The sequence below is a fragment of the Suncus etruscus genome, chromosome 6 (genome assembly GCF_024139225.1).
Source record: "Suncus etruscus isolate mSunEtr1 chromosome 6, mSunEtr1.pri.cur, whole genome shotgun sequence".
Classification (NCBI taxonomy): Eukaryota; Metazoa; Chordata; class Mammalia; order Eulipotyphla; family Soricidae; genus Suncus; species Suncus etruscus.
The window spans coordinates 21,347,096-21,373,499 of NC_064853.1; the positions used below are offsets into that span (position 1 = coordinate 21,347,096).

The 26,404-nt window shown below is 40.1% G+C and overlaps 1 protein-coding gene across 1 annotated transcript in view; it reads left to right on the forward strand.

The window, feature by feature from the left end:
• Positions 1 to 26,404, forward strand: part of DAB1 (DAB adaptor protein 1) — a 406,846-nt gene that overhangs the window by 128,502 nt on the left and 251,940 nt on the right. The gene's annotated exons all lie outside the window — the stretch shown is intronic.

Here is a 26,404-nt window from a genome sequence, read left to right on the forward strand (position 1 = left end):
ATGCCTTTCAGTAAATTTAATCTCTTATAAATAGGTATAAGTTACTTCCTTCTCTCTGTGTGTATATATATGTGCATACATGTGCATGTACATAGGTAGCGATTTTTGGAGACTTCCTGTTGTCTTCTCTGTCATATTTCTTGGTGGTTTTTAATACTCTAGAAGAATCAAAGGACACATACAAAATGCATACAAAACTCTGCATCAGCCCCAACCCAAGGAAACATTGTACATTTTCTTCTCAAGGTTCATCAGAAACAAAAGTATTTTAGAAACAGCATATTTTTGTTTATAAAACATAATGTCAACTTGTTTTTTTATGCATGTGGCTTAAGCATGTGAAGGAAGGTAAGTGAGTTGTGGGAATGAGTCTTGGAAATTCTGCAACTTGAGGAAGGGGAGAGATTGCAAGTTTGGAATAAGCTAGAATGAAAATGCATTTTCAGTGGGAACTGACAAGTTATATTTTTGCTTCAAATTTAACCTTTCCACCAAACTGGTGCTCTTGAATGTTTAATGCATTAAAAATTGTATCTTAGTGAATATCTTTTCATTCTTAATTTTAACATGTAAAATCATAAGCATACTAAAGAGTGGATTCGGGTTTTCTGAACATTGCTTAGCTAAGTATTTGGAATAAGATCATGAAGGTCACCTTTGAAAGCCCCCTTATCTTCATATTTAGTTCTAAAATAATCACAGTGCATAGGCAAGGAATGCCTGGTAGGTAGAGGCCAGAATCAGTGTCTTGGCAGACAGATCCCAGGTTCCAACTTTAGAAATACCATTTTCTATCTTAATTGTTCCTGATCTCTCAGAGCCTCAATTTCCTCTTCTGTCAAGCAATCTAATTTTGAAGTTTTTGAGGGCCCACTGTAAATATTAATATATTCAGATTTTACTGATGCTTAGCTAGGCTTATTTTTTCTTCCCCATCCTTTTTCTTTTTATCCTTATATGATATCGTTCTCTTTCTTCCTTTCATCTTTCTTCATTTCCCTCCACTCTCTTCTTTTTTTTCTATTTTTTCCTCCTATTCCCCTCCCCCCCCCACTTGTCTTTCTCTTCCCTATCATCACTACATGGTTTTCCCTTATTCTACTCTAGAGCCTTGGGGGAACTATATAGCTGATTGGTCTCAGAATGGGATTTCACAGTGGTTGATAATGATGCCACAGAGATAAACAGTCATTGTTTAGATACTTGTTTTGGACCAAGGCACCATGAAGGCACATACATACATTAAAATGGAAAGAGAAATTTCTAGTAACAAGATTGATTTATTTCTTTTTCTTCAGTTTTAACTATGGAGTGGTATATATGCCATTGGACAAAGGTTGGCAGCTGATACAAATGGGTAGAAATTTAAAAGGAAGTGGGTATGTCTTGAATATAAGTATTGTTAAACTGCTTTGTTAGTCCTTTTCCAACTCTTTCTTGATTGTTATAGAATAGACTTTTTGAGCAAGTCCTGTCTTCCTCTTCAATACTGAAGTACTCAATTTTTTACTTATCTTGTTGCATTGTCCGAGGGTATCATTATCTACAGATATTCTTAATGAGTTCTTAATGCAGATACTGCTAAGTAACCTAAAATTATGGTATTTAAAATTTTACTAAAAAGTGTATATTAATTCTTTCATTTATCATTTTTGGAAGCACTTTAAAATAGTAAATTTGCATGTCAAATTCTATTATTTTTTCTGTTTAGTTAAATAATTAGATATATTTCCCTCTTAATTTATTTGGTGGTATATTTCACTGATATGCTTTCTAACCTTTATTTAAAAAAATTAACATTCTACTTTTATTCAATATGCAAAATTACCTTTGGCCAGTAAATTTAATTTCTTTTTTTTTTTTTTTTTTTTTGGTTTTTTTTGGGCCACACCTGGTAATGCTCAGGGGTTACTCCTGGCTATGTGCTCAGAAGTCGCTCCTGGCTTGGGGGACCATATGGGACACCGGGGGATCGAACCGTGGTCCGTCCTTGGCTAGTGCTGGCAAGGCAGACACCTTACCTTTAGCGCCACCGCCTGGCCCCCAAATTTAATTTCTTGACGTTTTACTTTATATTCTAGTTCTATATTAATCAGTGAGACTAGTTAAAACTTTCTGTCTTAAACACTGTTTGTGCATATTTATCAAAGCTTTCAACTTTGCATAATCATTTTGTTAATAAGAAAGTGCTGGATAAAATTTAGGTCTCTATTATTTGAAAAACCTTTACTTTGAAAACTTCATCTGACTTTTGTATGTCTGGGTTTTTGAACTGTGCATGGAAATGTTGAGGTTTTATTTCTGGCTCTGCTCTTAGGGACCACTCGTGGGTGGAGCTCAGGAGACCATATAGGTGCCAGAAATCAAACCTGTTTTTACAATGTATAAGGCTAGTGCCCAACCAGCTGTCCTATATTTCCAACTCTTATTTGAATTTATTAAAATTATACTTGCTTATTACTTCAAAAAATGAGAAGAAACAAAGTAATCATGTATAATCCCATGAGTCCAAAATAACTACTCTTAAACATTTTAAGTCACTTTCTTCTGGTCTGACTTTCTAAGATAAGTGCTTAAGATCATACCATTCATGTAATTTGATACCTTCTTTGTTATTTGCTATTATATCATAACTACATTTCTTATTAATGATAATATACACCGAAAGAGCTTTTTCTCCATTTGGCAAGATTTAGCTAGTTCCCAGGGCAGACACTTAATTTCCTAAAAAAAAAGGATACCTAGAGTGTTGCATAGAAGATTGAGAGGCTTTTTAGAATTTCTCACAAACCTCTTTCTCCAGTTCTTTAACCCAGTCTGTTGAGAGCAGAGCAGTATTTTTTTTTTCTAAAAATAAAATTGAGTAAATACTGGTATATAAGAGATGCTTTAGGGGGTATAGTTTTATACCTTTTCAAAAACATTACCATAGAACACCCCACACTATAGTATTAATACTTTTCCATCACCATTTTACTCTCTGTCCCTACCCATTTGGTAATCCTAGTTCTGCTTTCAGTGTCTGTGGGTTTTCTGTGGTGTAAATTTTTCTTTTTGCTTGCTTTGATTTTCTGTGTCCTACATATTATCAAGGTCATCTTATATTCATCTTTTTTTCTCCTCACCTATTCTACTTAGCATGACCTCATCTGTGTTTTAAGCAAAAGCAGTAATTCATTAATTTTATTTGTCTATTTTATTTTGAGAGGGAAGTCACCTTTGCTGGGAGCTACTAGGGTTGTATATGACAAAGCTAGGGAGGCCTTTGGGTGTTGGGACAGAGCCTGGGCTGCATGTATGTCAAGCATGTGGTCCAGCCCTTTTAACTCTCCAGCCCCAAATCTTATCTTCTCTTATGGATGAGTGATTTTCCATTGTGTACATAAACTATATCTTCTTTATCCACTAATTTGTCTTGGAGCACTTGTGTTGTTCCTTATCTTGACTTTTGTAAATAAAAATTGCTGGGAACAGAACACATGTGTTTTTTAAAATCAGTATTTCTGTGGGTTTGCTTTGGTTGTTGTTCAATTGTATACCAAAAAAATGGAGATCCTGGGTGGGTCATATGGTAGATCTACTTCTAATATTTTGAAAATTTTTCATACTGTCTACCATAGAGGCTAGGCCCAATTTATATTCCCACCACCAGGCAGTGAGGTTTCTTTTTCCTCCACACACACCCCCTACAGCACTTGTAGTTTTGGGCTTTTTTGATGTAGACCATTCTCACAGGTGTGAGGCGATATCTCATTGCAAGTCAGATAGCTTCAAATACCAGTCACTCAGGGCATATTTCATCAGAGAATGAGTTTCTAGACAGGCCATGCATGAGATGTAACGAGAGTATTCACAATTCAAATAAGGGATGAAAGTCGTGAGAAATATAGTTGTTTTCTTCATTTCATTTTCATTGGATTGCATTGCTCTACACATACAGCTTGTCAAACAGTGCCTGTTTTAGGAGGGGGGGATTTGATGGAAGACGGGAGGAAGCGAATGCATATATTTCAGGTTTGTTACTTACCTTCAAAAGAGAAAAGAAGTTGGTATAATTCCTGCTTCCATTCTCCCCCCAGTTAGGACACCGTGTAAAGGTTGTGGGGGAATAAAGGGATCCCAGTGGAGCATTTACAGGCATTCTGGGGGCAGCGTCCACAGTGTCAGTGCTATTGGGCATTAACTTATTTTTGTATTTGTTTGGATACAGAGAGGAGCTATTGAGTTTATTGAAACTTATAGTCAAGGGGAAGAGAGTGGAAGAAGAAGATGGGGATTAGAGAGAAGGAGAGGCAGGTATTATGGAGGAAGAGTGAGAAAGACAAAGAGAGATCTAATACTTTACCTTTTCATCAGAAGAATGAGGGAGACCCAGGGTTAAAGGGCCATCTTAAGATTTGCAGTATGGCCGTGGCTAGGTCCTTGTTAGCTCCTTTGACCTCTTCTTTTTTTCTAAATTCAACCTTTTTCCCAATTTTCTAGGAATAAAGTTGCTTACTTTGCTAATTTCTTTAGAACTATATGCAAAGTTATCATGAGTTACAACAAGAAACACTACCTTCTTGTCTGCCAGTTAGATTTTGCCCCAAGCATTGAGTCTATGGTAGGACACAAGATAATTTGGTAGAATTAATCTGGGGTCTAAACTTCTTTCTCACTGATAAGGGATCCAGTAGAAAATAATTTGTCCTTTATACATGGATGGATAAGCTGAGTGAAATGAGTCCAAGGGTGAGAGATAGACCTAGGATGATTACACTCATTTGTGATTTATAAAAAAAAATGGTATGGTAATAATAACAGAAGATAAAAGAGACTAGGGCCAAGAGGATGAATCCATGGTAGGAAGCTCACCACAATTATCAGGGAAGTGCAGTTAGGATAGAGAAAGTACCACTCTAACAATGATACTATAAAAAAAATCACTCTGGACTAGAACTGGGCACCCAAAGGAGATAAAGTAAAATTCATGATTGTAAATCACAGTGTCTGAAAGGAAAAAAAATAAAGGAAGACTGAGAAAGAGAGAGAGAAATAAAGAGAAACAGTCTGTCATTGATGTAGGCGGGGAGGAAAGCAAGGGACTGGGTGGAAGGGAAACTGGACACATTGGTGGTGGGAAATGTACACTGGTAAAGGGATTTATAGTGGACATTGGATGACTGAAACTCAATCAGGAATCACTTTGTAACTGTATCACATAGTGGTTCAATTAAAAAATATTAAAGCAAAACAACACACACAATTGACTTGCCTTTAGTCACTCACTTGTTTCATGACAGAGCCAAGTCTAGAACCCCAGGGGAAGACCCTCACTTCTGTGACTTCAGGTCAGCAGACCTGAAGTAGTCCTCCAGGGTTCAGTCAGGCTCAGAGACAATATGAGAAAAAGGGATGAGTCCAAGGGGAATGCTGCCCCCAAATCATAGCCAATGTGGTGGCATTCATGTTGAAAAAGATATTGGTTCCAAGAATATTGGAAAAGTAAACAGGAAATACAATAGAAAATAGCCACATTGTACACAGGTATTTTTACAGGTTATTTCTTAATTTCTGTATGCTAACCCCTGCAGGTCAGTTGCCTTTATGAGCCTAAATTTTACTCAAGAAAGTCATGTGTAGAGAAATGGAGAGACATTGCCCAATCACATAGCTTGTCTGCAGGATCTGGAAAGTACTGGGTCTTGTACATTGAGAAAGCCTGCATCTTCATCCTGGAGTGAACACTACAGGCTTGTTCTGAGGCTGGTAGCTAAAGGATTGGCCTATGTGACAGAAACACAAGAGAACAGTATTTTTTGAGAGAAGTGTCTGTGAAGACAGATTAGTCACATACTACAAATGTGTGGTTTCTATATTCAACTGTGTCACAGGTGGGCTCAGAATCATTGGGAGCTAATATCCTTCTCCTGACTGATTTGTGGGCACTAGAAATTCAAAATTAAGTATTTAATTACAGAAGGACATAAATTTCTGGGATATTATCTATATAGTACTTAGGCTGAAGGGCCAGGAAGGGGAAATAGTATTCGGGGCCAGGAATGCCAGTTCTGTACAACAAAGCTACTCATCTGCTGAGGGTTAGGGTTGTGTCTCTTCTCTGAGCACATGGCATGGATGTATTTAGGACATCTCACTCACTGAGTCAGTCCCTAGTGATGGGATCTAGTGTCTCACTGGTGGATTAGTTCAGGGTTTCATTAGTTTGAGGTTACTATGGGAAGTCAGGTTTTCTTATAGATCTACTTCACAGCTCCTTGCTGCCTGAATTTATACTGTATCCTAGCAGCATTCATAGCAATCGCAGATCAAACAAGACTTCTGAAGTCTTCTCCTTGTCTCCTTTTCATACCTCTGCCTTCCTTATATTTTGAGCAATACTGAGCTTCCCAGAGCACAACTCTGCTTCCATTTATACAAAGCCCTTTCATGGACCTTCTTCCTCACCTTCTCCCACTTGGTAAACTTCTGGTTATGTGCTTCACTAGACCATCATCCCTGACATTTTGACTTTACGAATGCCCTTTATGAATTCATCACTGAGGATCAACTTCCTAAATATCTGCCAAAGACATACCCATTCTTTTCTCTCCCCACAACTCCCCCTCCCCCTGAATAAGTTTAGGTTATGTTCATCTGGCCTCTGTCTGGGTCATTCTCATACCTTCTAAATTATCTCGAGTTTTTTAGAATGATTCATCTGCAAGTCATTTTTGAACCTGGTCACCAATGAGAAGAAGAGATTACATCTCACACTTTTCAGCTCAGCAGCTTGCATACCTCCTGCATCAGTCTACACTTTTGCTCTGTCTTCCAAGAGATCAATCTGCCTTGATTACTTCTCTCTCTTTTGTAAAAAAATATTTTTAAATTTAATTACCATGAGATGCACACATACAATGTTGTTGATTATTGAGTTTTATTCATACAATGTCCAACACCCATCCCATCACCAGTGCACATTCTGGCAACCAATATCCTCAATTTTTCTCCCACCTGACCCTCTGTCTTTTCTCCTACCTGCCTATATGCCAGACATTTTTCTTCTTTCTCTTTTTCTCTCTCCCTTTTTCTTTGTTACTATCACTTCTTTATTTTAGGTACATTTCTGTACAATTCTCTATGATGCTCCTGTGCTCCAGGGCTCAACTGAACCACAGAACCTCATCCTGGCCATGTTGTTTTCCATATACTGTTTTTTTTTCTACCAGAAATACGTTTTTCTTTGTTCTTTTCAGTGCTACTTTCACTTTCCCTGTAGCTTCAATTGGGAGCTTGTTTCCTTTACAAATGTTTGGGTGACCTATTGCCACCAATGGACCCCCCAAAACTCTTTTGTATATACATATTTATATACATATATATACATATATATGCTGAAGAGACAGTACAGTGAGTAAGGAACATGCCTTACAAAGAACCAACCTGTGTTTCAATCTCCAACCTCCACATCAAATATGGTCTCAGCACCTAATATGGTCCTCTGAGCACCATCATAAGTAATCTTTGAGGACAGAATTAGAGTAAAAGCCACAAACATGGTGCAGTGTATATGCCCCACTTCTAAAAAAAACTGTTCTGTGCATCCTCAAACTCTCTCATTGTCATCATCGTAACAGAAGGCTTTAATGGTCTTTTTGTTCTCATTTACCACCCAATAACCTGGGAGTTGGGTGGGGGTGGAAACAGGTCTGTCATATTGTTAAAATGTTCTCCACTGACCAAGCACTGATAGCTGCTGTAGGCAGCCATGGAAGTTAAATGAGTAAATGCATAATGAATGAACTAATAACAAAGTCTTCTAGACTGGACCCCGAAAGTCCTATATATTTATATAAATTGTTACTCTGGCCACAATTCCCTGTTAGTTTTTGCATATTCCTCTATCTCTATCATTAGTGGTAAATTCCTAGCACAGCATTCAGAACATGATAGATACTCAATAAATGTTTATTGGATTGATTAGCATAAAGTATAGGGAAGAATGATATGCACATGGGAGGAAAGAAGAAAATTCGCAAACACAAATATTCTTTCTAAAGAGCTGGCTCCTGAGATTCTTATGTGGCATTGAGAATTCTGACCATTCAGCGAACTGCTTCTCCTTCCCTGATGTGTGTCCAATCACGTCTGGCACCGTAATTTAGCGTGATGTGGGCCATATTGGAAGTGAAGCTATAAGATTTGCCATATTAGTTCATCCCATTGCTTCATTAAGCTCAGTGTGCTGCCTCTGGCAGTGGCTGGGCCTGAATTTTGATGTTTGGAAGAACAAAGCCCTTCCCATTATCTCTCTGAGTTCGATGAGACAGGTAAGGGGACATTCTCTTCTAGAGCTGGAGAGTCGTCATCTCTGCAGTTAATCAGTAAATGACCCAGAGCGTGGGGTTTTATTATCCCTTTGGGTTTGCTGAGCAGACAATGTTCCCAGGTGAGGTCGGATTGCCGCAGCTATTGCAGCACAGTTCTCCAGATGGTGAGGATGCGCAAGTTGCTAAACTTGGTGTGTGGGCAAAGTCCATGGAGGAAGTTCCCCTAGATTGTATAGACAGAAAAAGCCATGTGATAGATGAAGAAACTAATAAGCCTTCTCTTTCTGTCTGTCTCCTCTAAGCCAGAAAATGACCTTTGCACCAACATTTCCATTTTACCAGGGAGACAACTGAGGTGCTGAAAAGGAAGGAAACATGTTGCTTGGGGCCCATAATTTATTAGTGAACAGACCCATTAGTACTTAGAGCCCTCTGGCCCTACTATGCTCTTTCTCTTGAATAATACTGTACTAACCTACTTCTTCTGACTGGTGTTTTCTCTTAATAAATCTTATTATACTATAAGACATTTTCCTACAGATATCAAAAATCACACTCTGAGTTCATCATGGCCTCTGGAAAAGCAGAATGGCAGAATATGGGTGGGGGGAGAAATAGGATTAGAAGAGCAGAAGCATTCCTTGACTTTGTTGTGTAGGAAAGCCCTCTGTACATATGGAATATCCATGATAGAGGAAATATTGCTCTTTTCCTAAGGATGTTGATTCTGTTTTCAGTTCTGAAAAGCAAAGATCAGGTAAACTTGCAGCATTTTGACATCATTTAAAATATGTTTCTGGACCTTAAATGGGGAGAAGCACTTTAATTTTTCAAATGCCTTCCCAACCTATGACCATTCTATTTCCTTTTCTGGAGTTTATCCACAAATCATAAAAAATAAGAAGGATGCTGGTGATGAAGGTAGCCCAGCTATAGTCAGCCTGTTTCTTCCTTGGTGGGGAAAAGGCATCAATTTCATAACTATGAAATGTAGATGGAGAATGACCTAAAACTCTCACAAGAGGTTTATTTGCTTGGTATTACCACTATATTGCAGACGATAAAGCATCTTGAAATAAGGTAATAATGTGTTCAAGGTCACACATCCTATAAATAAGAGGTTCCCAAACTTGTTTGGCCTACTACCCAATTTCGGGGAAAAAAAAAAGCCCTGGCCAGAGGAAATTCAGTGTACTGAATATTTGCTTTGTATTCAGGAGACCTCAAAACTTTCCCTAGAAGTGTATGGTTCCCCAACACTACTAGGAAAGAAACCCTGTCCCCGAAACAGAGCCAGGAATAGACTGTTAAGCACCACTAGATATAGCCCTCAAGCAGAAATCACTTAGAATTCCCTTTAGAAATACACTTTCTAAAAACAAGAAAACACAAAATGCCCCTTCTACTTGTTGTTACTTCCCCTCTTTACAGAACCCCACTGGAGCAGAATGCCACCCACTTTGGGAAATGCTGAGAAGCAAGTATCTCAAACTCAGGCCCAAGTGATTTTTCTCCCTCTACCAAGTTGTTTGCTAGCACAGGAATTGAATCAAACCTCAGCGAGACCCCGCCTTCACTAGGATCTAGATCCCATAGTAGCAAGGGAGAAGAATATGTCATTTACTTTTTATAAAGAATTATAGGCCGTTGTTATCAGAGCTTCACTCCCCACAGAGTGGGGGAACTGCCTGCCGTCCCTTGTGTTGTTCAGCCTGCCCTGGCTGGCAATATTGCTATGAGCAGAACTTGCATTCAGCTGTTAAACGGAAGGCAAGAAAGCCACGCAGGAGTTGGCCATAGAAGACACGCAGCTGATGATGAATAGCAAGACCTGAATCTTATCATGTATTTCAGGATGATGTACGGGACTGTTGAAAACTGCCTTTGACAAATGTGCATGGGTAGGGGAATTATCTCCCACAATGAAAAATGTTCTTATTATGTGATCCTAAAAAGGATCAGGACCCCTATCATTGGGAAAATGATCATCCCCCCATATCCCTTATTAACAGCAATGTGGAAGCCAGTGCTAAAGACATTGGCCATCTCCCCAAAGCCGTGATGGATGGTCACACAAGCCAGAATCTGGTTGAACCTAGAAAAGGTAGCTTGACGCCTGAGAGCAGGTTGGGAAATGTGCGAGTTGCTACTGTCCCTTTTGCTCTGTCTTCCAAGAGCCTCAGCAAGATCTGTCCCTGCCCTCTCAGCTGGTACCCGGTGACTGTGGGGCAGGCAGGCAGGCATGGATTTTTCTAGCAGAAGGTTTGGGATATAAGTTTGTAGGAAATGAAACCGTTTCCATAGAGAGCAGAGCAGCGCGCCAGGAATTCTAAATATTTCATCTCATTTGATTTTCACATTTCACATGCATATGTGGAAACCTAAAGACACAGGGATTCAGTAGCCTGCCCAAGGCTAGAAACTGGCAGAGAGAGGATTTGAACTCGAACAGTCTGATTTCAAAGTCTAAGTGCTTTGTAGACCATCGTGGCTTTGAGTCACTAACCTCCTGGATGACGTTCAAAACAGTCTAAATAGAAGCAACGGAATGCAGATGAGAAGAGGTTTCATATGACCTCTCCTGTATAGTATATGTTCGAGAAATACTAGACAAGTTGATAACTGACAACTGAAATGTGGATTTTCAGTAATGAGGAGCAAAGTTTCTTTCCTTCTTCTCTGTCTCCCCCTTTCCTTCATTACTCTTTTTGGAGAAGCTACTGAAACCAAACAGCAGACTGACCATGAGAAGAATCTGAACAGATTCCAGGATAAGGGAACATTAAGATCAAATATGAAAGACAGACAGTAAGAAACAGTTGTTGTTACGTGAAGTTAAATTGCGATTCCCAAAGCAGCAAGGACAGATTGTCCAAGGACTTCCTCGAGGTTGCAAGTCATAAATAAAGATTCTTAGAGTTCAGGCTTTTTTTTTTCCCAAGTTCAATGGGTGTTTTGTGAAATGGCTCCTATTATTATAGACATAGTCTGCCTATTAGATTTAAATCCCTCAGTGTGAAAAATAAATCCTGCCCTGTCCTCTTCTGAAAAGATGATCCTCGCTCTTGCTGGGCAGCAACTTGCTCCCTTCTCTTCTCTGGAATAAAAATTGCTTCCAATTCAACACATATTTTATTCATTCAGTGTGATGCATAAGGCCAGGCATATAGTATATGATCATTAAGCTTTTGTTGGACAATAGACTAGCTTATATTAGGTAGGTAATTCTTTGGCCTTTGGCCTACATTTTCCTAGAATCAGTAATTTATATTCCATTAGTTTTTCTTTGATGTTCTAAAATAATGATCACTGTGGCTTCTCCCCCCCCCACCCCGCTCTCAGAGTTATAGATTGCAAATAGATTTGGTGTAATTTGCCAATGAGGGTCGATTTTAATGGCCGCACTGAGTACCACGTTGAGGATCCTAAGTTATATTTCGGCCTCGAGTGAGAACAGTTAACACTTAGCTATTTCTTTCTTTTCCCTCTACATAAGTCTGTGAATGCAAGCATGCAAAGCTTGGGTGCTGTACCACCTTTTCCTGAAATCTCAGAATTTAAACTCTACTCCTGTCATCAGAAACGTTTAGCAATCATCATTTAGAAGATGCAAAGTGATTTCATTTTCTTTTGCTTTTATTCATAAAATCTCTTTCCAAGCCCTTCTGTCATTGTTAGCAATTTTCAACAGTCCATTCCCAAATTAGGCAAATCTTGCTTAAGCTGGGTACAGAAGACAGCTTTCAGTAGCTAATGATTCATGTCTGTTTGCATTCTTAAACTGGTGCAACGTTTATCTGCTGCGTTTTATAGGGAAAAGCCTAGAGGAAAATGCTAACTTGTTTCCTGTTGTGTGAAGAAGCTGAGACTTAGGGGTGCTCTTTTTAGTGGGTGTGTACTTGAGAAAGTCCCCACCCTCCTAGCTCCTTGGAATGAAGATTTACCAATGGCTGCCTCTGAGCTCTAGTGCTTTTATGCAGTTCAAGCCTTCTAACCTCAGCTTATCAACTTTAATACATTGTCCTAGTGCCTTGATTTTGTGGTTCATCTGTTTTAATGCGATGAAATGTGAAAATCGAGCTCCGTTTTGTCTCCTCACAATGACTTAGGGGGTTTTGGCTGATAACCTATCCGTCGTCTGTTAAGGATTCGAATTTTAAACAGCTCCCAAATACATTTTTCTGGTATCTGTCATCAAGTGATTAGTGCAACTATTTAGTTCTGGCCATCTTTCCTATTCTTGGTAGATTTATTTTCTCTTCTTAGAATTCTACTGCTGCCCTCCCTGTCTGGGAGACTGGAGATGTCATTTAAACATTGCTTATTAGGATTCCATTATTTGTGTCTCATATACAGTCAGCTAAATCAAAAAGTCAGGCAGTGTTTTTAAATTGCAAATTTAAATGACAATTTATAGACCAGGTCTACTGGAAATTTTCTGTCCTTGGCATCCATCACTGCTCGTGTGTATAGAGTTTGATGCTCTCTCTCATTCTCTCTCTTTTTATCTTCTTGAGAGCACAGCACACATATCTTTCAGAAGGATCAGAACGGCTTGCAATTAAACAGAAAAAAATGCCATAAATATCTTGAGACAAACTGAATACAAATAGCCTACCCTGTACCTTACTTAAATGTTAGTTTTCTTTTACCTTCCCTGTGTCTTAAAAGGGGAACTTGTATTAACTAATTTGAAAAAAAAATTTAGTGGGGCTAGGGAGATAGATCTACAGACTGAATACTTCCTTTGCATTCAGGAAGCCCCCAACAATCCATGGTCACCCAAGCACCTCCAGAATTGGCCTCAAAGGTCAGAGATAGACCTTGAGCACTGCAAAGAGTGACCTCCCAAAGCAAAGAAAATAGTGTTGAGATTCAGTGATCTAGATTCAGATTAACAGCAGCAACAACAAAAATGTACCAAGGGCTTGAACTATAACTGATAATATTTTGGGTGGTAGAGGGCTTAATCCTGATTTTGCACTCAGGGTTCAATCCTGGTGGACTCAGGGAACCATATGGGAATGTCAGGTATTGAACCAGGCTCAGCAGCATGCAAGGCAAATATTCTAACCACTGTACTATTGCTTGGGGCCCCAGATACTTATTTTTCAGGTAATCTGCATGATATGCCATGATGAGAACAGAGTTGATAATATTGAATGAAATATTGTGGCTACAATTTCCTTACTACTTAACTATGCATTGGGCGCCATTCAATGTTCTTGAGTAGTAATGGCTTATTTAAGAAAATAACATCAGTTTGATTTCTAAAATAGAAAACTGATATTAAGGGGAGGTGACCTGCTCAGAAATCAGAGAGGAGTGAGGGACTCAGCATCAGCTCCTGAATGAAAGCTTTGTCCACCCACCACTAACTCTCTTTTTATGATCAGTTAAAAAAAAAAAAACAGAGCTTCCTTAGTATCTCTATTTTGTGAGAATGACAGGTTGAAAAGTCGTCTCACTATGCCTTGCTGAGTTTTAATTTTTAGCAGATTGGGTTAGCAGGGGTGGCTTTAAACCCTGAAATTATCTTCTCGTATCGGTCCATTTTCTCTGGGATCAGAGTAGATTGCCAAAGTATTATGATCTTCCATTTCAAAACTGAAGGATTATCTATCTCAATGGGTGAAATTATCTCTAAAATCCTTTTGAAGCCAGCGCAGAAGGTTGGTACATTTCAGAAAAATTCCGGTGTTACCCTCTGACTTTAGTGATGGGAAGATAGAGGGTCCAATTTGCATCTGGAGGGCTCATGTCTCTTGGGCAGTGCCCCTGAGCCCTGCTATCAGATGGCTCTATTTCTGATAGAAGACTGAAGGACTTTTATCTCTCTCTGTACTTCAGATTCCAATATCAGAAACAGTTCCACAAGTTCAGGGTTAGTGGAAGGCCGATTTGACAGAGGAGGTGAGAATATGGGGAGGTGAGTCCTTTGAGCCTCGGAGAAAAATGGAAAGTGCCCCAGGAGGGTAGGGGAGCCATAAGATAACATCAAAGGTCTGACCCTGAGTAAGAGAGACAAGGGAAGGGAAGAAATGTGAGGAGGGGGCATCATCGGCTCAGTGGAGACTCTTGTAGAGTCCTTGAGCTTCTTGCAGGAGTCTGTTGTTTCCTGGCAGGGACCTTGCAGATCCCCCTGCTGCCTTGGCAGCAGGGAACAACCTGTAAACATGACCTGGGTGCTGCAATCAGGCAAAGTGCTCAGTTTCTTTTTTTGGCAGTTGCAAATGTACCAGATATGTTCTTGTAGCTGCTCAAGTCCCAAACTACCTCATCAGGATACCTAAATATTCTCACTTGCTATAAGACAAGTCCTCTAATCTCTTGAACCTGTTACCCCTCTTTTGATAAGATGGGGCTCCTTGAATGAGTAGCCATGTTGCAGTTGATTATGCTTCCTTCTAACTCTTGGTCTGAGCTGGAATGCAGAACCAGCCTGCCTACTCAGCCTCTTTCCTGGCCAGACAGGGATCACGCTCTTCCAGTATCCGTTCAGTAACTGGTATGTTCCTAGGCTTATGGAAGTCAACTTCCTGAGCCCTCATTACCAGTGAAGCAGATATTCTTCAGTGGGCAGACTTAGGGTTGTTGACTGTCTTTGGAATTGCAAATGGTCCCATCATGGCTCTGCTGTGTATTGATTAAGTCTTGTGATGTTGAGCAATTTGTAAATCTTTCAAGCCTCCATTTCCATGTATATGAAATGGGGGAGATAGGAGCCAACTCTCAGGGGAGATAATTGAGACCAAATAAAATCATATGTGTAAATGCCCTGCACAGCATTTTGCTTATGTATGCACATCTATATGTATATAGATCAGTGTAAAGTGTATATTTATGTATAAATATATGCATTACAAACCCATGAAGCATGGCTGATTCTTGAAACCCCATTTTAAAATTTATTTTATATCTTTTCTTTTAAAATTAATTATTTAGGCACTGTGATTAACAATCCTATTAATAATTGCACTTCTGGCATATAAAGTCCACCAGTGGCAGTGATCCTCCACCAGTATCTCAAGCGCTCCTTCCGATTCATACTTTTGGGAAAAAAAAATTTCAATTCAGCTATTATAGTTTGGGTTCATGTTCTCAATAGAATTGATGCTTCTGTTTGCTTTTTGTTTGTTTGTTTTGTTTTTGTTTTTGGGTCACACCTGGTGACGCTCAGGGGTAACTCCTGACTATGCACTCAGAAATCGCTCCTGGCTTTGGGGGACCATATGGAATACCCTACTGCTGCGCTATTGGTCAGGCCCCTGATGCTTGGTTTTGATGACAGTTACCTCACCTCTCCATCATCTAATTGTCCAAGATAATTGACAACTGTAATTTTGTCACCTCCAGCTGCCTCGTTGCTTTTCTTTTTTAATACCTACTTTATTATTCTCAGTTTTTAAATTTAGGGTCAAGAATTTAGCATCATTCTTTGTCTTATCTTTCTATCTGCTGTAGTTAAGCAGAATCATTTGGTATTTGTCCTTCCCCTTCTGACTAATTGTGTTTAACATGATCCCTCTAGATTAAGCCATGTTGCAGGGAACTGCATGATTTTATTCATTCTTATGGCTGCATGTATATCATTGAGTATCAGACTACAGATTCCTTTTGCATTTGTCTTTCAATTGGGCATTATATATCCAATCTTATTATTGATGTGGTACCATTGTTTACAATAGTATTGATATTTATGGCTTGGGAGTACAAAGTTACTCCATCACCACCACCAGAGTATCAGAGCCCTCCTACCACTGTTTCTACATGTCTCCTAGTCCATCTTATCCTTCCTCACCCCCTTTTAGTAACTCTGTTCCATTCTCAGAGTCTAAGGGCTTGTTTGCTTTGGACTATTCATTTTTTACTATTTGCTCCCTTTGTTTCTCTGAATACCCCAAATGTATGAATTTACCTGGCATTTGTCCTTTTCCTTCTATCTTATTTTACTTAGCATTACCCTGTTAGTTCCATCATAGTTATATCAAAAAGGCAACATTTCATATTTTCTCTCATCTGAGTAATATTTCATTGTGTCTATAAACCATAATTTCTTTATCCGCTCATTTATTGTGGATTATTTGGCTTGTTTTTAGATTTTACGTATTGTAAGTGGCTATACTTACATAGGTGACCATGTATCTTTTGTGTTTTTGTGTCTTGGGGATAGAGACACAAGAGAAGAAAAGAATTACAGAATCACAGTAGCTACATTTTTAAATTTTTGAGAAATCTCTATACTATTTTCCAAAGAGGCAGCTTCACCAGTGCTAGAGGCACTGGTAGAGGTGGGATGTTGAACTTTCCTGACTTTTGGGAAGTTATAGTATATAGCTTAATACACCATTATTGCTACTTGATCTGGAAAGGCAGGCTAACTTAGGGTCTCATCTTCATCCTTCACAGTGTTGCTTTAAGATAGAACTGACCCAGAGTAAGAACAATCTGGAATGCTGGCATCCTGACAGCCTCACCAAAGACTTGTGTACCTTTATTCTTTCTGCTGCTATTTTCCTTTGGTTTTGTAGATACCTGTCTGTTATTGGTTTTGCCTAGGTTACTGTGCTCAGGGATATCTTGACTGGCTTTTCTTTCAAGTCTCTCCCTCAGTCTGAGTCATGGGGTCTCATCTTCAAATTCCAGATGGAAAAAATAATCTCTATTAAAGCCTAGCTCTGAGAATGGTCACCCTTGGCTAATTAAAAGTTAAGGAGATATCAGGGGATGGAATGGTGGCAAAGCAGTAGGGCATTTGCCTTGCTCGCACTAACCTAGGATGGATCGTGGTTAGATCCCCCCAGTGTCCCATATTGTCCCTCAAGCCAGGAGTGATTTCTGAGTGCATAGCCAAGAGTAACCCCTAAGCATCACCTGGTATGGCCCCAAAACTAAAACCAAACCAAACAAAAACAAACAAACAAAAAAGAGGTAAGGAGATATTACATCCCACAATGTGGGGTATAATTAGTAAGCATAGTAATAAATCTGAACTGAACAGGCCATAGTCCCCTAAATATTCACCTTAGATGCTACCTCCTCTAGGAACCGTCCTATATTCAGCCAAATGCAGCTAGCTCTGTCCTTTCGTGGCTACTTAGATTTTGGACTTGACCTCTCTGTCAGAAGCTCTCACTACATGAGGTGCTTTTCCCAGTATGCCATCTCTGGATTTCCTTCAGATGAAGCCTCCTAACAGCAAGAACAGAGAAAGCCCATTTTATCTCTGTAGGCCTTGCCTCTAGCTGATTTGAGCAGCACTATGGATCATCATTCAGTATAAGTGTAAAAAATTTAGAATCCCTGAGCAAACACAAATCATGGCATGGTGGTGGATGTAGGAGTATTTCCAGTGATGACCAGAAGCATAATGATTCCATTAAAATTCTCAGAAGTGCCCTTCTCCACCAAAGTATACAAGCACATTGGAGACCCAGTATGGCTCTGGGGATCACTTTTCTTGGATATTCATATTCTGGGTCTTTGATCCCAAAGTCCTTGAGGTTAGGAATCTTAAAAAGCCTGCCATAACCCCCCCCCTTTAAAAGCTATCCTGCATCCCATGCATTGATGCCAATTAGCCCAAGAAAGATGAAACTTGGGGGCACTTAATGAGCTGAGTTGGCTCCTGTTCACTCAGCACTTTAGCCCAAATCTCTGGAGTTGCTGAAGCCAACTAGACAGTGCCAGGTTTAACCTTTCTGAGAAATGGCTTTGAGAGGCATCTTTTAGCTTTGCCAAGTATTCAGTTTATTATGGGTTACTGGCTTAAAGACATGGGAGTGAAAGTTCTGCTGGATTCCAGCATATAAGTATTCTGCCTCCCAAATTCTGTCCCTTCCAAATGGTAGTTGAATACAAAGGACAAGTAAGCACCAATATGGTGTGTGTATGTTTGTGTGTGTGTTGTGTGTGTATATTGGTGGGAGGAGACCTCCCACGTATCTTCAGTACTATCAGACCAAGGATGGAGTCTGATCCCCAGAAGCTCTATGAATATAGAGAATCTCTCAGTCAGCACACCCCAGTGTTACAGATAAGAGTGGCGTTCCACTGGAACACACTACACTTCCATCCGTGATTTTAAATAGCAGGTGTCCACATAATGTTTGTTGAATAAATAAAAGCAGATGTAGTTAAGAGTAGCTCAGCACTGCAGCTAGCAAGAGACCAGGATTTGAACCTTGTCTCTGCCACTTGTGAGAGTGCTCTGAACATGATGGTTCCCATCTTTTCTCTCATGTCAGGGGCTTCACAAGTGTGCAGCCCACAGCAGCTTATTATAGTACCTTAGTGCTGGAGTAATCATTGCCTGGTGCCCAAACCCTTCATTTCTATAGTGAAATGTTTCTGTCTAGAGGACAGGTAGAGCCCTGGGCTCAACCTAGGCTTAAGGATCAGTAAACTACACAGGATGACATCCCCCCTAGTGGCAGACCTCGAAGGTTTGGCACAGGAGTGCCCTCTTGCAGTGTGTAGGGAAGGGTTCTGTGTGAGGAGCTGGCTTGGGAATGTGGCACAGCTTTAATGGACATTGTGAATACTCCTTTCCTTTGCTCTGAGCGCTTTACAGAGGGAGACCAGGTTCTGTGTGGGACTGTCCCTTGCAAGTGCACTGTTAGCAAAGTGACTTTAATCATATCATGACCATGTGTCAATCCTTCTTTTCCAAAAAACCCTTAATCCTCTGATGGTATTTACATTACAGTGCATGACTGTTTGCTCTCCTCTGACATGCACAACTTGAGGAGAAAGAAACATCAACAACCATTGTCCATCTCAAACCTTTCTCTTCTTCATTAACCAGTCACTTCCTGCCCTGACCCTTCTTGGCCTTCAGGTCCAAGGAGAACACTACTGGGAATCAAAGTGGTGATTATAGTTTCTGGGAAAGAGGCTGGGGCATCTGAAGAATACATTGACAATAGGGAAGAGAAGCATTCATGTGGGTAGACTGCTGTTAAGTTAAAGAAAACCTGTGCCTATTATGTTATTTTATTATTTTGGGGGTACTCCCAAGTGATGCTTAGAAAGTTCTGTGGTCCCACCTGTGATGCTTGGCCAGACAGGTTTACTGGTCAATGCAAGAGCTCAAGGATGCAATCTTTGAGGGATTACCTGAGAAACTGTGCAGTGCTGGAGGCCTCCAAAGCTTCACCTAACCATTCTTGGTTTCCTCCAGGCCTGCTTTTAACAATGCATAGGACCATGTGGTCTGGGAATGAAACCTGGGCTGGGACCACACTAGGCATGTGCTATAACTACTCTACTGTCCCCAGCCCCTGCATTTGTTATGTGCCAAGCTTGTAGTCTATAAGTACTCTAATTATTCCTTTTGTCAGGACCCTTAACCTGAGTGAGCCCTGGGAGGAGACAAAGCCAGATAGAGCATCTCCAAGGGATGGGGTGTGGCTTTTAAGCACTCTCACAGTGAGCAGTGACAACTTCATGCCTGGGCAATAGCTTCTTCCCACAGGGCAGAGTCTGCTAGTGAGATGTAAGGGCCGAGAAGCAAGACATGCTTAGTTGCCTCCAGGTTCACAATTTCTTATCTTCCTCAGCATGGAGAGGGATCATAGGAGCTGACCCCTACCAACTGTCTTTCCCTAAATTCTTTGGATATCAAGCACCAGGCAGGCTATTGGATAGCTATTGGCAGGAAATAGGAGGCTGGGCCTTCAGTTCTCCCCACTCTTCTGTAGATAACTTTGCAGAACTTGTTCCCTTGTCTCCCTCTTGCCATAACCTGCTCCTGTCTCCAGGGCTCAGCCCTATTCTCCTCAGCCCTCAGCACAGTTCTGGCTGCCTTTCACAGTCTCTTTAGTCTGTTTGTGGCCTCTTATTTTGTGGGTTCAATCCCAGGCTGGTAGCTGTTTCCTGCTTTTGCTAATCCCTGGATCACTTCCTTCGCCCACCCTCAGCTTTTCAGCATTTCCCACACCATTGTAAGGTCTTCCACATCAAATTTACTCTTTGAATAGCTGGCAAAGGCTCAGCTTGTCTGATTGGCCTAGCCCTGATCCTTTGTGTGTGCCACAAGGCTTTGCCATACAAGAGAATTGAGATGCTTGGGCCTGCTGCGTAACCTTTACTCACCCATGAAAAATAGCATCTGTGAATTGCACATGATGGAGGAAAGAATCCCAATTGAGAGTTTGGCACAGGGTGTATCTACTTAATGGGTGGCTACTATTATTTTGTTTATATAATGATCATCTGCATTTTATTTATGATTTATGACAAATATCTTAGGAAGAGAGTATCTTTTAAGAAAGGAGCCTACTCTTTCTAGTTTTCATCTGTCAGCAGGGTCTGACTTGCTTAAAATGAAGTAGGGAGTATATGAGGATAAAGAGATACAGTTGTCTCTCAACTCAGGGGGATGGTGAAGCTTTGCAAGATTTCAAAAGGTGGAGTCAGAGTTTCCTGAGTTAAGTAAAGAAATGACCTCAGTGTTTTCACAACTGAAGCCCATTTTGAACACTATGTGCTATCTGATTCACTTGTGGAGAAAGCCCATAAGTCCATGGAAGGTATATGAGACAACTGGTGATGCCAGTTTCTGTCTGTCTGTCTGTCTGTCTGTCTGTCTCTTTCAGTTGGTTTATTGCTGCTTTTCCCTCTCATTATCTGTTCAAAGCTGAGTCCTTCCAGTGATTCTTGCTCCTCTAAATTATTCTCAGTGCTGCTTGACTCTGTTTGAGGGAATATCCAAGACCCTTGTTGAGACAAGGACCATAAGGTTTTCTGAGTCACACTGACTATAAGTATGAAACCTCTGGTTGGTCCCAGGTTCTAGGAGCCAGAGAGTTTCCCCTCTCTTTTTTCAAAATGTATGGATTGGAAATCATATATTAAATGCTTACTAAGTTTTCTTGGAATTGTAAATGATGTAATAAGCCATATGGGGGACCTGGCATGACTTTGATTTAAACTCAACTCAGATATTCAGTCCCCTTCCCACAGATGCCTATGAGAGCATAGAATGACCATGATGGATGGGGCATAGAGTGGAACAAGAGGCAGGTTTTTAAGTTGGGTCTTGATTCAGTTTCTAATTTTTCACTCTATCTGACACAATTTGTGGAGTCACTATTCACATAGTACTTGAAGCATCAAAACTTCATCCTTTGGGTTTATATAAAGTGTTCATTTCCAATAAAACTTTTTATAATAACCACCTGGAGTATTTTCTTTGAAAGTTCCAGTGCCACAGTCTATGTCTAGATTAGCTAAGTAGACTTCTCCATAGATGGAACCTGGCCTAGTGTTTACTCCAGTGTGTCTGCAAAGGCCACCAGTGAGGAGTTAGACCTCACAGATAGCATATGTATTCAGAATGCATGCTGAAGCAAGTCATATCACTGCTAATGAAGATACTATTTCTCTTTCCTCTTCAATTTCCTTTTCTTGGTGGTACTAAAAAATCTCCTATGGCCTTTTTTCTGTTTTTTCTTCTTTTGCTTTTGTGCTTTACCTAGCAATGCTTAGGGCTTACTCCTAACTTTGTGCTGAGGATGATCTCATAGGTGATGATCAAAAATAAAATGTGGATCAATCTTGTGCAAGGAAAACATCATTCATTCACTGTACAATCTCATGAAATTCATTAGTTTCTGATTCTACCATGAAAACAACATCACAAGTGGGTGGGTTATGCAAAAAAACCCCAAACTACTGAAATAGACTCATATTCATGATGCCAAAAAATGAAAGACATCAAGTGCTCCTTGTAGAAATTTTAGAGGGAGGGGCTGGGAAGGTGGCGCTAGAGGTAAGGTGTCTGCCTTACAAGCGCTAGCCAAGGAACAGACCGAGGTTCGATCCCCCGGCGTCCCATATGGTCCCCCCAAGCCAGGGGCGATCTCTGAGCACATAGCCAGGAGTAACCCCTGAGCGTCAAACGGGTGTGGCCCAAAAACCAAAAAAAAAATAAAGAAAGAAATTTTAGAGGGAATTTTCTCTCTTCTGGTCACATGAGGCTGCTAACATGATTTGGCTTGTGGCTGCATCTCTTTCTGTTGGGGTTCACATGGGCATTTCTCAAATCTCTCAAAGAAACTGAGGTCAATTAATTTAATGATGTCTGCAAGCAAATATGATCACATATAATAAGATCACATTGACAGGCTCCTTAGATTAGAACAAGACAATATCTTTATGGGTAGAATTCCTTGTAACCCACTACAAGACTGTTATTGTCTATCACTGACAATTTTTGATTGGTTGGCTCTCATGCCAGAAGTGTAAGTCTGTTTTGTGGATTACTTGTGGGTGATTATAATTATGCTTATAAATTATATGCTTATAAATTATAATTATACTTATAAACTGGTTATTTAATCATGTCTTATTTTATGCTTATATGTTATTTATAATATTACTCATTCATTTGATCAGTTATTTATTAATTTAATGTTTTTAACAAAAGCTTATGGAGCCCTCCTTTCAATTATATGCCAATCATTGGTAGGGTCAATTATTCAGGCTGGAGAAATTGTACAGGAATAAAGTTCTTGCCTTGCACATGGCTAAACCCTTTTGTTCTATAACTGTGAGTAGTGACCCATGAGCACAGAAACAGAAGTAAGCCCACTGGGTATGTTCCAAAAAACAGAAAAATATTGCACATTCTTTTTCTTAAGACACAGGTTGATTGTGAGGACAATTACATGTTTATAGTCCAGTGTAACAAGCATTGTAATGATAGCACTTGCTAGGAATGAGTGGAGTGATAATTATACCCAGGAGATTGCAAAAGGCTTCACAGAAGAGGTGGCATTCAAAGTAGATTGCAGAAGCAGATTAGCAGTTGATTTAACTGAAGAAATATATTCTTGAGCCACCTGAGTGGTGTTCCATATCCTGAGACAAGAGAAAGCATAGTATTGGGATGCAGGCTTGGATTGGAAGTAAGGCTTTTGTGGGAGAAGGGCAGAAGTGAGAGCCAGCAAAAAACAAATAAAAAAAAAAACAATCAAAAACAAAACTAAGTCAATGTGCATTCACATTGTATTCACAAAAGGGAATTATTATTGAAAATAAGATGATCCCACTTTATTGGGCTAGAAAATGAACCTTACTGGTTCAGCACCACATACCTGGTGTACAGAAAGAATTTTACTCAATTTTCTGCCTCCTGGTCTTGACGCTGGCAGCAGGTAAGAATCCTTCTGTCCTTCCTCCTCTATTGTCTGGGGAGAATCTTTTACTCACCCTTTCACTTCCTCCATATTTGATGCTAGCAATTTGCCTTGGCCAACTACGTACCCTTGTCCTGCTTTGTGCCTTGCACCTACCAGGCACTAATCAAATCTCTATTAAATGCATTTCATGGCAGCAGAAATGCCAGCATCAGACAGGAGAGCTATACAAGCAGCTTTCTGAAGTTCTCTCCAATCTCAAGAGTCTAGATTGAGTTTGCTTACATGGGAAGGTGCAATTTGTCTTGGGGGTTCAAAACACCTAATTCCCACCTGGGACCTATTGTTACTTATCTCAGGAGAGTATTTCCTCCCCAGCCTGCTCTCCATCTGTCACGGGCCTTTTTTTATTATTGGTTTACATGTATAGATCTATTTATGTTTGCCGTCCACATGAGTGCTGCTTTTTTAATAATTCATGGAAACGTCGCACAAAATTAATCTACCACGAGAACTCGAACTTGACTAAAGCCCAGACTCTTGCCTGCAAATGTCTTTGTTACTGACAGCACGTCGGCTCAAGCTTTTTTGCTGTGTTGCCCAAGTTCCGAATTCATGTTAAAGAAGAACCAGATTGAGGAAATCATTAATCTCTGACAGTTGTGTAGATATAATTAAAGATATATGAATTTAAAAATACCTGCTATCTCAAATTACTTCCTAAAAGAACAGGGAAGGGGGGAGAAGGAGTTCTATTTAAAATGTCAGATACAGACGCATTAGGCTGGGTAGTCAAAGCACTGTATGTCTGTCACTCATGGAAACTGACAATTAGGTCCATAAATAGATTCTACAGGCTTCCACACAAGAACGCACATCCTGCCGCATAAAGATGAGGCATGGGGATGGCAGCCGCTGACTCAGGGATGGGAGTGGGATGGGGAGGGACTGATTGAGGTCTCCAGAGCAAATCCATCCTGCCTGGTTGTTAGGTCTGGGGCAGTGGGAGGAGGAGACAGTCGCAGACATCCTGGCTCTTTCACACACTCCTACCAGTCTCCTCATTGGCCCAGGTGGGGATCTGCTTCCTGACCTGAAAAATAAAATGGATGATTCACCCTGGCTCTTCTTATTTCTGACAGCCATTGGGAGGATCAAATGGGGGTGACCATAAAATTCCTCAGGAACCAGGAAGACTGTGCCTTTCTACGTACTTAATTCGTTAAGATGGCCACTGTGATAGGAATGGGCTGTGGAGATATGTAGGTATGTACCTGGAGAACAACATGCAAATGTTAATTAACATGCAAACACAGAGACATCAGGGAATTCAAGAGGATTGCCAGAAAGTCAAATGAAACATGCTGTTACTTTTGATAACAGAAATTCATCCACTTGGGTGAGAGCCAGGGAGGGGATAGTTCACAGGAAGAGGTAGTGGTAGGAGGATGACACAGGAGATAGTCATATCTGGACTCCATGCTCAGGAGTCCTCAAGTTTTAGGGGGTCAACTTCATTCAAGATACAGGAAGACTCTGATTCTCATGTTGGACACTTGCTACAACATAGGAAACCTCATTATGCAGTTATATTTTTGATGAGACTTCAGAGGAGTAAGGAAAGTCATAAGTGGGAAGGTGGCTAGGTTTCGATCAATGGGAAGCTTTGGTTGGAAGTTTTAGTAAGGCTGGAAAGAGGTCAAGACAACTTGAGAATCCATACTCTACCCTTGGTTCATTAATTGGCTTCATTGATAATTCTGGGTTTACTTTGTTTTGTGTTCATTACCTGCTCCTTTTAATAGAATGTATCAGTGCCCTGAGGATCATTGTCTCTCAGTGTATTGAAATTAGGCACAGGGCCAAGGAGATATCTAGACTGTATGCATTGTTTATACTGGCTCATAAGGGAGAAAGCACAGCACAAACACTCAACAGCTCCCGACAAACATCTGGGTAAGTGTTAAGGTAAGGAGTGAGGGAAATGTGGCATCTAAGTGTGTAGGTGCAGGAATGAGAGGGAATGAGAGTCAGAGCCTCAAAAGTACAGAAAGTGTATTTTCATGAGACTCCTCTCTCATTATTGTGTTAAATATCTACCTTGGAAATGATTGTCAGTAGTAAAATGAAGAGAATTTTAGCAATAGGTCACTTCTGAGTCCAACTTGACCCAAAATGATATGTTTGCTTCCTTCTGTAAAATATCTTATCTTTATAAGTACCCGTGAGATTTGTTGTTCAGAAATGTAGTTGGGTCTTTGTTCTTAGGTGCCACAGAATGCAAGAGTCATCATGATTACAGAAGTCCTGGAGTCTACACACAGCTCCTAAGACCTTCTTTTTGTTCTCTTTTTGTTCATCGAAGTTTTCCATGTGGCTGAATAGTGACAGTCATTTAGCAGGATAGTCAATATTGAGTATGTTAGCCTTTGTGATTTGGGCATAAATCCATTGTGATTCTATTTCTTTTAGAGTTTGGTCAAGGATAGAAGGGACGTTCACTTAGGATGAGTCTATTAGAAATATATATAGCATGCTATCTGTACCATTCATGATGCCTGGCCCATGTGTGTAAAGAGAAGGTATTCTCTCTTTTTCCAGGGCAAGGATGAGATGCTATGTCTATTCTGTGCCCCTGGAGCTATAACCCACAAAGCAGAATTGGAAGGAGTTACATCTGAGCTTGAATTCAGGTTTCTTTGGTAGTCTTGAGTAAGTCACTGAGTGCTCGATGCTCCTTATAAAAAAGATTGTGTAAATTCAGTGTCATCACAGATAAAACAAAAACCCTGGGTTCTATATATGATTCTCAAAATGAACATTGTTCAATGTTATTTGTTTAAGCTCTGAATGAAAGTACTTTTTCTAGGTGTTTTGGTTTAAAAATAGACTTTTCCTTACTCTGAAAGGAACCTCAAGTGATCTTTATCTCTTAACTTATGGCCCATA